The sequence below is a fragment of the Peromyscus californicus genome, unplaced genomic scaffold (genome assembly GCF_007827085.1).
Source record: "Peromyscus californicus insignis strain IS unplaced genomic scaffold, ASM782708v3 Scaffold_16__1_contigs__length_79575227, whole genome shotgun sequence".
Classification (NCBI taxonomy): domain Eukaryota; kingdom Metazoa; phylum Chordata; class Mammalia; order Rodentia; family Cricetidae; genus Peromyscus; species Peromyscus californicus.
This window is the reverse complement of record NW_026294458.1, coordinates 6988683-7005793: the sequence shown is the minus strand read 5'-3', so window position 1 is coordinate 7005793 and position 17111 is coordinate 6988683. Positions and strand designations below refer to the sequence as shown.

At 43.5% G+C, this 17111-nt stretch overlaps 1 long non-coding RNA gene across 1 annotated transcript; it reads left to right on the top strand.

The window, feature by feature from the left end:
- Nucleotides 1–9739: 9739 nt before the first annotated feature.
- Nucleotides 9740–12215, top strand: LOC128111817 (uncharacterized). The gene is made up of 3 exons (XR_008218760.1): nt 9740–9836; nt 9934–10015; nt 12136–12215. It is a non-coding gene; the product is annotated as an uncharacterized LOC128111817 (long non-coding RNA).
- Nucleotides 12216–17111: the final 4896 nt, after the last annotated feature.

The following is a 17111-nucleotide window of genomic DNA, read 5'->3' as shown; positions in this document are numbered from 1 at the left end:
GCTCATGGTAGCCACGATTGCAATAGAATGTTTCAAGGAAATAAAACAATTACTAGAAATGATTAAAAAAAAAAAGAGTGGCTTGCTCGTTTTTATGGACGTAAAGCTAAAGTGGCCTGATTGGAAATAATTCCCCCCCCCCCCTTTCTTTCCATTCTTGCACCAGCAAGTTTGGGCAGAGAGCGGCCTGAGAAAGAGGGGAGGGAGGAGAAGGCAGCCTTTCTTCTTCACCTAGTAAATGTGCTTTGTTTGGAAAGTGGGAAAGATGGGGCCGTGACAGGAAGGGAAGTGTGGGGTGAGGCGGCAGAGTGGAAAAGCATGTCTGAGTAGGGCCGCAGCAGGCTTTAAGGCTCGCTCTCTCAACAGACAGGCTGGGAACTGAGCCCTCCTTACCATCATCTCTACCCTCCAGCAGCTCTGCGGTCCTCTGACTGGTCAGGCCACCACCATCCTGCACTTCTGGATGGAGAGATTGGCAGTCCCCGAATTCCTGTCCCCGGCTAGCAGCACTTACTCCATGTACCCCGCAGCCCCCCATTTTTGTCACCAGCAGCTCCTATAATACTCAACATGGGTGAACTCAAGGCCACACCTCTCACAGGCCACTTCTTTTGTTTTCTGCGTCTTGGCTTCTCCTCCTTCTCCCTCTCCTCCTCCTTCTCCTCTTCCTGTCTTTTTGAGATAGTGTCTCACTATGCAGCCATGGCTGACCTAGGATTTACTCTGTAGACTAAGCTGGCCTTGAACCTGTAACTACGCTTCTGTCTTCTTCCTCAGTGCTGTGACTAAGTACTTTTGAGCCCCCACACCCAGCCTGTTCTCTCACTCAAAAAAATTAACCCTTTGAAAATTTCATACAATTATTTCCATCATATTTACACCCCATTCCTTCCCGATCCACTCTACCTATGTACCCCTCCCCCAGCTTCCTGTCCTTTTTATTTTTAGTATCCCATTGGCTCCATTTGTGCTGCTCACGTACTCCTGGATGTGGTGTCATCTGCTGGAGCATGGCCAGCTCACCCGTAGCCACAGCATTCGAGAAAACAGACTCACAGACTCTCCCTCCCCAAAAGCCGTCTACTGGCCATGGCTTCTCAGTTAGGGGTGAGAGCTCAAGAACGTGTTTCCACTCCACGCTAGAGTATTAACGGGCTTGATCTCAGGCAAGCCTTGAGCAGACAGTCTCAGCGGCTAGGAGTTCACAAGTGCAGTGCTTCTCTCTTTCTCTCTCTCTCTCTCTCTCTCTCTCTCTCTCTCTCTCTCTCTCTCTCTCTCCTTTTTGAAACAAGGTCTCTCTGTTTCTAGCCCTGGCTGTCCTGGATCTCGCTCTGTAGACCAGGCTGGCCTCGAACTCACAGAGATCGGCCTGCCTCTGCCTCCGGAGTGCTGGGATTAAAGGCGTGCGCCACCACCGCCCGACTCATCTCTATTTTAACAAGGACTTTGCCTGAGCACAGGAGTGGAGTCACCACTGATTCTTCTGTTACTTCCACGTCTTTCGTCAAAAAGTCTTTTACATTATTTTCTTATGGTTTGAACCCGAAGGAAGTACTGCTTTTGTGACCATTTGTAGAAGAATGAACTGAGGCTTGGTAGGCTGCAGGGCAGAATCTGGGCTGAGGTCTGAGCAGTGTGGCTCCAGAACCAGGACATGTGACCGTGAGTCCATTGCATATCGGTGCAGCCAGCCCACACGGATCTTAGTCGCTTTGCCACACGCCCTAAGCACCCCCCACCCAGGCTTTTTTTCCCTTGGGAATGCCCTTCTCTTTCTTATGTCACCCTTATTTCTGACAGAGGCTCCCTCCCCCCATGAGAAGGAAATGGGATCTGGACTTAGTTCTCTGTTTAAGTCTCACTTTCCATCTGTCAAACCCCTCGTCGACTCTCAGTTCCCTCATGTCTCCGTGGCGCATCGCTGTCTCCCTCCCAGCTATTCAGTTCCCCCATGTCTCCCTCCCAGCCATCCTGAGCACAGATGCCTGTGAATGTCCTTTGCAAGCTCTCCAGATGCAAACAAACCCCTTCCGTGTCTTGAAGCAAGGGTACTTCTATGCTGTCCGCATTTCAGCAAAGCTTGCTTACACACTCTCTTGAGCAAATGCCTCTTTCAAACCTCAGCGTCCTCTTCTGGGGCGCGGACAGAATATGCCTGCTTTATAGGTTAGTTGGGGGGATTAAACACAAGAGTGTTTTTTAAAGAAGTGGACAAAAAGTGGACATTGTGTGTTCTTCAGCCCTTGATCTTTCTTCAACTGCTGGTGAAACATTATTTCTGCCTCGTGTTAGAAGGGGAATAGTCCGAGATCACACCTTCCCACTCCCCCCATTCTCTGAGTGAAGGACATTCGTCTCCTGGTTTAATTCCGCATCAACAGTGTGTTATTTGTTTATCAAAGAAAGACACCATGCAGGTTCCCTTTTGTCGCCCGCGTGCGGCCCTCCACCAACAGCCCCAAGCCAGTTCCGAAGCGGCAGAACATTTTGCAGACTTCGCAGCTCTGTGACCCTCGGAGTGCTTGTTCAGCTGAAATGACTTGTGTCTGGCCCAGGCCTTCTCTTTTGACTTTGGCAAGCGCACAAGGGAGTGAAAAAAGCTGGGTTAGTGTTAGGGCTGGGATTAGAACAGATCATACCGTTAACACTTCTCTCTTTGCTAACTATATGAAGTTCAAGAAAAGCTTTCTGGGGAATGGCACCAATTCATTTGCCAAAAGCTGAGATGGGCCAAGGAAGATGTAGTCAGCATTTGGAACTGCCTTGCCTTAGAATTTGACAGCCAAGGTGGGGGAGAAGAATCTGCTGGGGAGCGGGCGACCATGTGGGTAGTTGCAGAAGGAATCTGGAAGGATTCAAGATGCTGAACAGGCTTGGCTCCTGGCACTCCCGCCCCCACAATGTCTCTCAAGCCATCTTTCTCTCTTCCAGCACAGAACCCTGACCAGGTCCTTGTCACCCTCACCAACCAGAGCTATAATTTCTGATGCATCTCCTTGTCCCCTTGTCTGTCCTGAACCCTGACCCCGTTTTTATGAAGGCTGTTCAAGCCTCCCCAGTGCTTATCAAGTCTAAGTGTCACCTTTTAGCAGTGTTCAAGCCCCTCCCCCCAGAAGTCATACTACATTCTCTCCTCAAGTCATCCTTCATTTTCTCCGAAGACTCTAGTACCAGCCAGCTAGGTCCATGCCATCCTCCAGATGTGACATGACATACCCATTCTAGCTGACCTACTCTGGTGCCTCGCCCAGATTGCCCCGTGTCTGTCTTTGTCCTGTGGGGCCAGGTTCAAATATTGCCTCTTCTGCAAAGCTCTTCTCAGCTCCTCCACGCAAAGCTCACACCCGTTGGTCTATTCTGCAGACTCACGTACTGCACTTGTGTGTGTCAATATGGGACCTTGGGGACAAGAATATGCCTTGTTCATATTATGCACCTTCTACTTTGTGCCAACTGTCTTGTTCAGCATATGTTACTTTATTTATTATTTACTTAGCAAGCTGATGGGACAAACTCCCATGATGCCAGGAAAGAGCCAGAGCAGTACCCTGAGTGTATGACTGTGTCAGGCTCACTGATTCTGTCCACACAGGGTATGGCTTATGCCTCTGTGTTCATCATGGGTAGCTACTCACTGTGAACATGTCTGTCTCTAAGAGAGCATCCCAGTTGGCAAGCTTTTTAGCCCAATTAAGTTTCCTGCATTAGTTACTTTCCTGGTCACATCATGTCCACAGTCATGAATGTTATCCTTCAGCCCACTTTCTCCTTTTGATTCATTCCAGGACCCCAGACCATGGGGTGGTGCCACCTACATTCAGGGTGGGCCTTCACACGTCAGTTAAGCTCTCTGGAAACACCTTCATGATCACTCCTAGAAATGTGACTAGATTTTAAATCTAGTCAAGTTGACACTGAAGATTGGTCATGACACTCACAAGAGTTATCTTCATTGTGTGACAGATCCTCTGGGGACTCTGGGGCACATTCTCATTGTGGTAATGAACCTCACATGAAGGTCTTAGTGGACGAGAGTCATATACAAGGCATGAAGCTTGATAGGTTCTGCTAAGTCTGGGAGCATCAAGGTAGGCTTTCTGGAGGAGGTGATTGTGAAACTGAACGTTAAAGGATGTATAGGAGTTAGGCAGAGGTGGTAGATGTAACGGCCATGGGTATTCAGAACTGGAAGATCATTGGTGGAGTGGAGAGGAGGGATCTATCAGTGAGGAGGATGTTGGCATGTGAGATGGTTTTGGAAGTTAGACATAGCAATTTAGGATACTGCTGTGGGATGTCGTTCTATATGCTGTGAATATGTGTTGCTCTGATTGGTTGATAAATAAAACACTGATTGGCCAGTAGCCAGGCAGGAAGTATAGGTGGGGCAAGCAGAGAGGAGAATTCTGGGAAGAGGAGGGCTGAGTCAGGAGTCGCCAGCCAGACACAGAGGAAGCAAGATGACAAGGCAGAACTGAGAAAAGGTACCAAGCCACATGGCTAAACATAGATAAGAATTATGGGTTAATTTAAGTGTAAGAGCTAGTCAGTAATAAGCCTGAGCTAATGGCCAAGCAGTTATAATTAATATAAGCGTCTGAGTGATTATTTTATAAGCGGCTGCAGGGCTGGGCAGGACCCGAGAAACTTTCCAGCTACAGGATACAACCTGGAGAAACATCTGGGCAGAGGAACAGTGTGAGAAAACACACAGAAGAGTAGACAGCTTGCTGTAATGTTCATCTCCAAGAAGGTTATCACCAGGCTGTGGGAGATAGACTGTGGGAGAAGTGGGATTGGAGAGAGGCAGTAGTAGTCTGGGTCAGGGAGGGTCTCCATGTCTCCTGAGAGTTAACTGAATGACATGGTAAGACTTGCATTCTGTCCAGGTTCCAATGATCTTTACCTACAGCGAGCTCTGCAGACCTGGAGACAGGGACTCCTACTGACCTCTGTATTAACTAGAAAGACTCAGCAGGTTGCTCACTTCTTTCTTTTCTGGTTCCATGCTGGTATGATCAAACTAACTCACCTAGTAGCAAAGGGAGGAATTTAGGTAATCTGGGGCCCCACCATGCAGACATGCAGTCCAAGAACAAAGAGTGCTTTCTATCTAGAAAAATAGTCAGGAGACATTCCTCCTCTGAAGGAACAGCCTGCACATTCCCTTCCTTGCTATGCGTTCTTAGAAAGTGAAATTCTGCACATAGGGCCATTCTGATGGGCCAGGGGCATGCTGGGAATTGAGAGGCTCCTGGCCTCCCCCAAATTAGCCGGAGTCTTAAGCCATCGTCCACAGGAGAGAACTGTGATATTGCCTATTAGCCTCCTCCTGAGCCCAGAGGTTGGTCCAGTCATCGTCTCTCTGCTCCTTAGCTCTGGCTTTGCCAGAGATGAGAGTCTGCTAGAATGTGGGACTCCTGACCGGGCTGGTAAATACTTCAGTCCTGGGGATCTTGGCTTCTATGCAACATATACAAGAAGGGCTCTGGAGTCAGCTCGTCCCTTTCTGGGTTGTCTCCATTTTCAGTCTGTCTTGAGCTTTGTGATTCCAAGTTGTCCCTAGCTCCACGAGGCTACCTATTTAGTTGGTATCTAATGAGAAATGGGCAATAATTTCTTTCTCAGGTCCGCTAGCAACAGCTTCATAACGCACTACTGTCTTTCACCAGGTTCTGCGCCCATTTCTGAGCTCACCATTGCCGCGATGGCGGAAGGAACTGATGAGCATGCGGCTGGGTTTCCTGCTCCATTGTTAAACTATGGCTAGTGTCTTGGGTGCTTTCCTGGCTGCCGTGACAAAATGCCCGACTAAAGTACCTTTGCAGACCATGGTTATTGACCTCCGACTCATCGTCGGAGGGTGCTGGCCTCCACGCTGGGGAAGGCAGCAAGAGCAAGAGCAGCTCTAGCTGTGGCGGAGGATGGTGAGGCATGGCCACACCTCACCCACAGTCAGGGAGCAGAGACTGATGAACGCTGCTGCTCAGTCCGCTGCCTCTGTTTTTTTCCCCTATTTATCCAGTTCAGGACCTCAGCCCACAGAATGGTCCCGCCCACAGTCAGGGTGGGTCTTCCTTCCTCGGTTCATCCTCTCTGAAACCATCCTTCCAGGTAATTCTAAACCAAGCTGACAATGAAGTTGAACCGTCTCAGACAGCTCCTTCCGCCATCGTGGCAATGGTGGGCTCAGAAATGGTGAAAGACAGTAGTGCGTTATGAGGCTTTTGCTCGCGGTCCTGAGAAAGACATAATTGCCCATTTCTCATTAGACGCCAACTAAATAGGTAGCCTCATGGAGCTAGGGACAGCTTAGAATCACAAAGCTCAAGGCCGACTGAAAATGGAGACAACCCGGAAAGGGACGAGCTGACTCCAGAGCCCTTCTTGTATATGTTGCATGGGAGCCAAGATCCCCAGGATTGATGTGTTGACCAGCCCGGTCAGGAGTCCCACATTGGAGCCACAGGCTGGAGACTGGGTAGGGAATGGAGTTGTGTTTATCTGCCCGTTAACAGAAACCGGCGACAGAAGGAAGTAAAGTCAGATGGTAGGGGCCTCGTGGAGCATGGTGGCACACACTTGTAATCCTGGCACTTGGGAGGTAGAAGCAGGAGAATCAGTTGAAGGCCACCCTCAGCCACATAGCAAGTTTGAGACCAGCCCAAACTACATGGGATTCTACTTCAAAAAAATGTGAAAAAGACAGCAGGGTTCTAATTGTAATCTACAGCAACCCAAGGCAAGTGAAGTTTGGGGCTGGGGAGGAAGGAATTGGTGGAATGAATAGCTGAACAGACTTGGAGACAGCTTCTGAATCCTGGGGGATCTTTGCAAGTGACTCCATGATAAAACTGGAGGTTGTGTTGGTTGTAACTACTGCCTTTGCCTGTCTTACTCTGGAATATTTTAAATGAACTACCCCAGTAACTGGGCTAAGCCAATCATGATGTCTAAGCAATCAAAGCAGAACAATGTCAGCTCTTGGTGACATTGTTCAGCACTCGTAGCATACAGTCCTGGAGACACCTTACCTCAGGTCAGGGGAGACTCTGTTATTACCATGTACGTTGCTTCTTTTCTAAGTTCCAATTCTGATTTGATTTATCTCTCTGTGTGTATGTGTGTGTGCACATGCATGTATGTGTGTATGAGTGCTGGTGTCTGAGGATGCCCTGGAACTGGAGTTGGAGGCAGTTGTAACATAACATGGCTGCTGGGAACAGAACTCTGGTCCTCTGCAAGAACAGCGACCTTTCTTAAATGTGGAATCATCTCTCTACCCCTTATTTGTTTTTTTTTTTCAAAATGAATTTCTTTCTTTTTAAATTTTATTGTGTTCATGGTTTTGGCTCAGGGCCTGTTACTTTGTCTCAAAGAACCCAGATTGTTACAGACTCAAACACCTTCAGATTCTGCGTTTACTTTGGTTTTCTCTATATAGCTTCACACCACTAAGGGTTTGCAAGTGGAAGATGCCCTATCTTTAATGGCTCTAAAAGTCACAGGGAATGGCTTAATTGATCTACTATGAATAGCTTATTTGCTTAAGGCCATGCTATGTTCTGAATTAGCTATGGGCTAATTATCTCTTCTCTTGGATTAAACAGCCAGGGGACAGTGTTGACAGAGGAAGGGAATAAACATTGCTCCTGGCAGTGTGTGTGTGTGTGTGTGTGTGTGTGTGTGTGTGTGTGTGTGTCCTCTTTGCATCTTTGCTTACTACTATAATGCCTTTTGAAATAAAGTCCTTAGCTCTGGCCACCTTGAAGGCCTCAAGGAGTCCAGCACACGTCCCACAGGTGACCCCACCCATCCCACTGAACCCAGTCCCCTCAACCCAAGGACCATGCAGAACCACATACCCCCTATAGGCCTCTTGGACTAACTAAGAGCTTACTCAAGTGGACATGGAGAGCCGCACCAGAGGGCAGCAGAGAAGAGGACCATCGAGGGTTGTACTGACCCTTGGATAGTGTCTGTCTATATAAATAGCAGTTTCAAAAGACTAGGGGCAGGGCTTGTAGCCCTCAATACAATTTTCACCAAAGAAAACAAGGTCCTACCCCCCCCCTTTTTTTTTAAGTTGTCTTTTTAAAGATTTATTTATTATATATACAGTGTTCTGCCTGCACGACCAGAAGAGGGTGCCAGATCTCATTACAGATGGTTTCGAGCCACCATGTGGTTGCTGGGAATTGAACTCAGAACCTCTGGAAGAGCAGCCAGTGCTCTTAACCGTTGAGCCATCTCTCCAGCCCGGTCCTACCCCTCTTAAAGCTTAATTTGCTCCTAAACATTGTATACTTACACAGAAAGAAGAAAGGTAATTTGAACACGAAGAAAAAAAGATGCAATTAACAAACTACTTCAGATGCCCAAGACCCAGTGAAGAAATAAAAGTATCATGAAAAACCAATATAGTATATTGCTATACCCAAAGTTACTAATCCCGTAGTAATGAACCCCAATAAGAATAACTCTACAGAGTGAGTGCCATGACAGCTAAGGCTGTTAAACAGAGAAACCTTGTCTTGAAAAACCAGAGAGAGAGAGAGAGAGAATTGCTAAAGAAAAACTTAATTGAAATAAAAAACCCAATAACCCAAATAAAACCCTCAGTGAAGCTGGGCATGGTGGTGCACACCTCCAGCACTTGGGAGGCAGAAGCAGGCAGAGCTCTTATGAGTTCAAAGCCAAGTTGATCAAAGTAAGTCCTAGGCAAACAAACAAACAAACAAAACCCTCAGTTCAAAGCTCAAGAGTGGATAATGTAGAAAAAAATATCAGGGCTGGCTGGATGACAAGGTAAAGAAATCACATCGAAAATGTCAATAATAAGGTTATACACATCCATGAACAGAACACGAGAGTGCTTTGGAACATTATGAAAAGACCTACCCTCAGATTATGGGCACAGAAGAAGGAGAAGAACACCATCTCTAAGAGATAGACTATATTTTTTGTAAAATCATAGAAGAAAAATGTTCACAGCTAGAGAAAGAGGTGCCCACCTAGGTACAAGAGGCCTATAGAAATCCAAATAGAAGACCAGAAAATACAGTTCCCACAGCATATTGTGCTTAAAACATTAAAAACACAGAAGTAAAAAAGGATATTGAAAGTTGAAAGAGAGAAAGGCAGGCCCACCAGAACAACACCTAGGTTGTTGTTTTGTCGTTTTGTGTTTCTGGACAAGGTTTCTCCATGTAGCCCTGGTTGTCCTGGAACTCCCTCTGTAGATCAGGATGGACTTAAACTCAGAGATCCATCTGCCGGAGTCCTGGGATTAAAGGTGTACACCATGACTGCCTAGATATAACACCTGGTTTTGGGGCAGAACTTTTAAAGCCAGAAGGATGTGGAAAGATTTATTCCGTGTTCTGCAAGAGCACAACTGTAAACACAGGCAAAATTTCCATCAAAATTGAAGAAAAAAATTTCTCAATAAAAACAGATTAAAGGGGCTAGATGGGTCAGTGGTTAAGAGTACTGGCTGTTCTTCTAAAGGACCTAGATTTGATTCCCTGCACCCACATGGTGGCTCACAACCATCTGTAACTCCAGTTCCAGGGAATCTGATGCTTCCTTCTGGCCTCTGCAGGCACCAGGCACATGTGTGATACACAAACACGCATGTAGGCAAAACACCCATATATATATATATATATAAAATAAAAGTTTAAAAAGTAAACTAAAGGGCTGGAGAGATGGCTCAGCAATTAAGCACTGGCTGTTCTTCCAGAGGTCCTGAGTTCAATTCCCAGCAACCACATGGTGGCTCTCAACCATCCGCAATGAGATCTGGTGCCCTCTTCTGGCCTGCAGGCATGAAGGTAAGCAGAAAACTGTATACATAATAAATAAATAAATCTTTAAAAAAAAAAAAAAGATAAACTAAAAGAATTTATGACCACTAAACAATCCCTACAGAGGATACTGGAAAGATTACTTCTGTGTGAAGAGAAGAATAAACACACCCAAGAAGTTACAGGAAATAAACAACGCAGGACAGGTAAGCAAAAGAGGTCTAGGAAAATAACCACAGAATCAACAAAATGACCGGAATGCATATCTTCCAACAACTCTTAATATTAATGGATTTAATTCCTCAATAAAAAGACACAGACTAGCAAATTGAATTAGAAAACAAGATCTATCTTTTTGCTGCCTCCAAGAAACACACCTCACTCCCACATGTGGTGACACATGCTTTTAATCCCTTTAAACTCAGGAGGCAGACAGAGGTGGATCTCTGAGGCCAGTCTGGTCTACAGAGTGAGTTCCAGGATAATCAGGGCTAAGAAACCCTGTCTTGAAAAACAAACAAACAAACAAACAAACAAAAGAAATAAAGAAAAGAAAAGAAACACATCCCACTGTCAGTCAGTCATAGATACTATCACAGGGTAAAAGGATGGAAAAGGTATTCCAAGCAAATGGAACCAAGAAACAAACAGGCATTGTTATTCTACTGTCTGACAAAACAGACTTCAAAACAAAACTAATCAGAAGAGATAAGGAAGGCCACTTCATACTCTTTAAAGGAACACTCCACCAAGAGGACATCACTATTCTAAACACATATGGACCAAACCCAACTTCACTAAAAAATATAATGTTATGAGCCTGGAGAGATGGCTTAGTGGTTAAGAGCACAGACTGCTCTTCCTGAGGATCTGAGTTCTATTCCCAGCACCTATATCATCAGATGGCTTACAAATGCTCACCTCAGACCTCTGTGGGCACTTACATTCATGTGCACATACCCACACACATACACGTAATTAAAATAATAAAAATAAATCTTTAAAGATTTTATATATAATACTAGAACTAAAACTACAGATTAACCCAAATACAGTGACAATGAGTGACTTTAATACCCACTGTCACTCATAGGTAGGCCATCTAGACAGAAACTAAACAGAAAAACATAAGAGTTAAATGGTATTCTTTTTTTTTTTCAAGACAGGGTTTTGCTGTGGGATGTTCTGTATGTCAAATGTGTTGCTGATTGGTCAATAAATAAATCACTGATTGGTCAGTGGCCAGGCAGGAAGTATAGGCGGGACAAGGAGGAGAATAAAGCTGGGAAGTGGAAGGCTGAGTCAGAGAGACACTGCCAGCCGCCATGATGACAAGCAGCATGTGAAGATGCTGGTAAGCCACAAGCCATGTGGCAAGGTATGGATTAATGGAAATGGATTAATTTAAGCTGTAAGGACAGTTAGCAAGAAGCCTGCCACGGCCATACAGTTTGTAATCAATATAAGTCTCTGTGTTTACTTGGTCGGGTTTGAGCGGCTGCGGGACTGGCAGGTGAGAGAGATTTGTCCTGACTGTGAGCCAGGCAGGAAAACTCTAGCTGCAGGGTTTCTCTGTGTAACTTTGCGCCTTTCCTGGAACTCACTTGATCTCGAACTCACAGAGATCCACCTGGCTCTGCCTCCCGAGTGCTGGGATTAAAGGTGTGCGCCACCACCACCCGTCATTAAATGGTATTCTAAATCAAACAAACTTAATTGTCTGTTTTAGGGTTTCTATTGCTATCAAGAGACACCAGGACCATGGCAACTCTCATAAAGGAAAACATTTCATTGAGGTGGTGGCTTACAGTTTCAGACGTTTAGTCTGTTATCCTCATGGCAGGGAGCATGGCAGATGGGAGTATGGTTGTGAGCAGGCAGACATGGTGTTGGCTACATCTTGATCAGAAGGCAACAGGAAGTGGTCTGTCTCACTGGGTGTAGCTTGAGCATATATGAGACCCCAAACCCACCTCCACAGTGACATGCTTCCTCTAATAAGGCCACACCTCCCATTAGTGCCATTCCCCTTTGGGGCTATTTTCTTTCAAAACCACTATACTGTCCTACTAGTTTTACGTCAACTTGATACAGTTGAAGTCATTTAAGAGGGGGGAATCTCAATTGAGAAAATGCCTCCATAAGATTGGGCTGTAGGCAGACAAGCCTATAAGGCACTTCCTTAATTAGTGACTGATGGGAGAAGGCCAAGCCCATTGTGAGCAGGAATAGCTCTGGATTGGTGGTCCTGAGTCCTATAAGAAAGCAGGTTGAGCAAGTCATGAAGAGCAAGTCAGTAACTACCACTCTGTGGCCTCTGTTTCAGTTCCTGCCTCCAGGTTCCTGCCCTATTTGAGTTCCTGCCCAGACTGCCTTGGATGATGAACTGTGACGTGGAAGAGTCAGCAAAATAAACCCTTTCCTCTCCAAGTTGCTTTTGGTCATGGTGTTTCCTCACAGCAATAGAAACACTAACTAAGACACTAACACATCTACAAACCATTCTACTAAAATATCAAATAATGCACATTCTTCTCAGCAGTCCATGGAACTTTCTCCAAAATTAATCATGTATTAGGATACAAAGCAAGTCCCAACCAATGTAGAAAACTAAAATATCATCCTTCACCCTATTGAACCACAGTGGACTAAAGGTAGACATCAACAGCAATAGAAATTACAGAAAGTGCTGGGCAGTAGTGACACACACCTTTAATCCCAGCACTCGGGAGGCAGAGCCAGATGGATCTCTATGAGTTCGAGGCCAGCCTGGTCTACAGATCGAGATCCAGGACTGTGGTATTGTGTTTCCCAAAATATTGTGTACCTTAATAAACTTATCTGGGGTCAGAGAACAGAAAAGCCACTAGTTAGGCAGTGATAGCACACGCCTTTAATTCTAGCATTCCAGAGGCAGAAATCCATGAGTTCAAGGATACAGACAGGCATGGTGACTCATCACGCCTTTAATCCCCGAAAGCAAGCCTTTAATCCCAGGGAGTGGTGGTAGAAAGCAGAAAGGTATATAAGGCGTGAGGACCAGAAACTAGCAGCATTTGGCTGGTTAAGCATTTGGCTGGTTAAGCATTTTGTCTGGTTAAGCATTTGGCTGGTTAAGCATTTTGGCTGGTTAAGCTTTTAGGTTTCAAGCACAGTTCAGCTGAGAGCCATTGGGATGAGGACACAAGCTTCCAGTTTGAGGAAACAAGATCAGCTGAGAAGTTGGCCAGGTGAGGTTAGCTGTGGCTTGTTCTGTCTCTCTGCTCTTCCAGTGTTCAACCCAATACCTGGCTCAGGTTTGATTTTATTAATAAGACTCTTTAAGATTCCTGCTACACAGGACAGTCACCAAAACTACACAGAGAAACCCTGTCTTGAAAAACAAACAAACAAACAAAAAACAAAAAACAAAAACAAACAAAAATTACAGAAAGTAACAGATGCATGGAGAGTAAACAACATACCACCAGATGATAACTGGGTCGAGGAAGAAATCAAAGAGGAAATTCAAAAATTCCTAGAATTAAATGGAAATAAAAACAATATACCAAAATCTATGAAACGTAATGAAGGCAGTCCTAAGGGGAAAGTTCTCATCAGAACAATTAATAACTTAATGATGCATCTGAAAGCTTTGGAAAAACAGGAACAAATAGGAGATGGGAAGAGATAATCATATCAGGGGTGAAATTAATGAACTAGAAATTTAAAAATATAAATAATCAAAGAAACAAAAAGTTCTTTAAGACTATTAACACAGTTGTCAATTCTTTAGCTTTATTAATTGAAAGAAAGAGAAAGAAGACTCAGTAAAATTAGAGACATAAAGGAGACATTATAATGATACTGAGGAAATTCAGAGAATTGTAAGGACACACTTTAAAAATTTATATACTATAGTAGGGTACAAATGATCTGATTGGGGAAATGGGAAAAGGGGGCTTTATAGGGAGGAAGGCTAGAAGAAGCAAACACAAAAGGAGGGAGGCTGGTAAATAACAACAAGGATGTCTGAAAAAGTCATAAGCAATCATACTATTAATTACTAAAAAAATTACAATACATATAATTCTGTGTATCAATATACATATATAGTTTAAATGAACTTTGGGGCTGAAAATTACCCCCCAGGAACCAAAGACCACCTGATAAAAACCTCAATACTAGACGAGAAAAGCTCTCTTTTGATCTGTTGGTCAGGATTTTCCAAGGGACTCCCAACACATTACAGACTACTACTAATGTCCTTGGTTACCTACCAAAAGGTGGACGTCCCTATTGCATAAGACACTGTGCGTTCAGAAACAGGGCCAGAGACTCCTTCACTGGAACTGACCTGAACCCCGCCTCCCTGAGGACCAGCTTTCATGGTAACAGAAGGCACCATGTAAGCTTCCAAAGGAGGAAAGCAACTTACAGTCATACCCAGCTAAGACACCTTGAATCACAAGAATGGCCAGTATGACATGATGATATCCTAAATGTGCAGCAGTGGCACATTTACCATGGCAGTAACCAACAGTTCTCTAACTGAACTTAGGACCTACTCAACAAGAGGGAAACCATGCCTGGTACTGGAAACCCAGCCAACAACTCAGTCCTAACGAAGTGATGGATCTTGGAAGAGAACCTACAGCTACCACTTGACTAGACCAGCATAATCCCTACTAACATTCTAAACATTTATCTTTATATCCACAGATAAGTGTGGTCCTTACCCTTCATCAAGGAAACTTCTCTTTGCAACAGATGGAGACCATTACAGAAAACCACCACCAGTCAAAATGCAGAATTGTGGAGCGCAGTCCCAGTGGATATGTCTACAAAACATTCCCAAAATAAGGCTCAGGAAACATTGTGGGAGAGGGGGTGGAAAGTTGTAAGAGCCAGAAGACCAAGGAGTTTTCTGTAAGAGCGCGTCTCCTACTAATGTCAGATGCTACACTCATAAAGTCCCATCAACATGACTACCTAAGCATGAGCTGAACAAGGAGGATACCAAAGACACGGCAAAGTGGATTGAGCCTACAAGGCCTCAATATTCATATCCATACATATACACATATATATGCATGTAATAACAATAAGAAAAAGGCCATAAATATGAAAGAAAGCAAGGAAGAGTACATGGGAGGGCTTGGAGAGAGGAAATAGAAGAGAGAAGTGATGTAATTATAATTTCAAAAATAAAAAAATATAATTTCCTACCAAGCTAGAAAATCTAAAAGAAATCAATGGATTTCTAGATTCATATGATCTACCAAAGTTAAACCAGGATGAAGTAAAATAATTTAAATACACACATAACAACCAATGAGATAGGAGAAGTGACTTAAAAAAAATCTCTGAACTAATAAAAGCTTAGGGCCAGATGGACTTAGCACAAAATCCTTTAAGACTTTCAAAGAACCAACATCAATACTCCTCAAATCAGTATCTAAAATAAAAAAGGAAGGAATACTTCCAAATTATTTTTATGAAGTCAGTATTATCATGATATCCAAACCAGATAAAACTCAACAGAAAAAGAATAGTAAGGGTCAATCTCCCAGATGAACAAAGAGGCAAAAATTCTCAATAAAACACTTGGAAACTGAATTTAAGAAAATATCAAAAAGACCGTCCACTACTATGAAGTGAACTTCATCCCAGAGATGTGGAGATGGCTCAACATACTTAAATCAATAAATATCACTTACCACATGAATAGACTCAAAGACAGAAACCACATGATCATTTTGTTAAATATAGAAAAAGCCTATGACAATATTTAATATCACTTTATGATAAAAGTCCTGGAGATTTTAGGAACACAGGGACATACTTAAATATAATAAAAGCATTCTACAGCAAGCAAGCTCACAGCAACATCATGCTAAATGCAGAAAAACTCAAAGCATTTACACTAAAATTAAGAACAAGATAAAGATGTCTACTTCCTCCACTCCTGTTCAATATAGTGCTTGGAGTCTTAGTTGGATATATATATATATATGAGAGAGAGACAGACAGACAGATGGACGGAGGGAAGGAGGGAACAAATAGAAAAGCAAAAGGTAAAATATTTAAAGTACCCTTATTTGCATATGATGCGATTCTATATACAAAAGGCTCTAAAGACTCCACTCTACAGCCGGTAAGCATATTTCACAAAGTAGCAGGGTACAAAATGGACACACAAAAATTAACACCCTTCCTATATCCCAACAACAAACCTACTGAGAAAGAAATCAGGGGGAAAAATCCCATTCACCATTGCCTCAAAAAGTATTGGGATAAATTTAACCAAGGAAGTGAAAAACTCATACAATAAAAACTTTAAGACACCAAAGAAAGAAATTGAAGACAAAATTGAAGACAATATCAGAATATGGAGAGAATATCTGTACTCATGGATCCATCTGATTAATATTGTGAAAATGCTATCATGCCAAAAGCAATTTATAGATTCAGCGCAACCCCCATATCCTCAAAATTCTAACATAATTCTTCACAGAAGTTGAAAAAAAAAAACCTTAAATTTTGAAGGAAAATTTGAAAGATCAAGGAGAGACAAAACAATCATGAATGATAAAAGAATGATTGGCTGATTTCAAGTTATAAAATAAAATAGCAATAAAACCAGCATGGTACTAGAGTGCAATAGACACATTAATCAATGGAAAAGAATTGAGAACCCAGACATGCTTTTATCTGGGTTATAGATATACTATGCTTCTACAGTCACTTGATGCTTTTATAAAGATGGAAAAATTGGAGAAAAACCAGCTTCTTCAACAATGGTACTGACCAAACTGGATAGGAACATGTAGAAAAATGAAACTAGATCCTTAGGGCTCACCTACACAAAGTACTGAATTGAGAACCTCAGCATAGGGCCTGAAACCCCAAATCTGATAGAGGAGGACATAGGGAGTCAGTTCAACTTATAGGCACAGGAAAAGACTTTCAGAACAGGACCCCAATATTACAGATGTTAGTACTGACAGCAAAAAAAAAAGGAACCCCAAGAAACTAAAAAGCTCCTCTGTGACAAAGGATGTCACCATTTGAATGTTGAGGTAGTATGCAGAATGGGGAAAATCTTTACCAGCTATGTATCTGACAGAGGCTTGATATTTAGAATATACAAAGAACTTGAAAAACTAAACATCAAGAAGACAACCCAATTAAAAATTGAGCCATGGAACTAAACAGTGAGGAAAGAAAGAAAGAAAGAAAGAAAGAAAGAAAGAAAGAAGAAAGAAAGAAAGAAGGAAGGAAGGAAGGAAGGAAGGAAGGAAGGAAGGAAGGAAGGAAGGA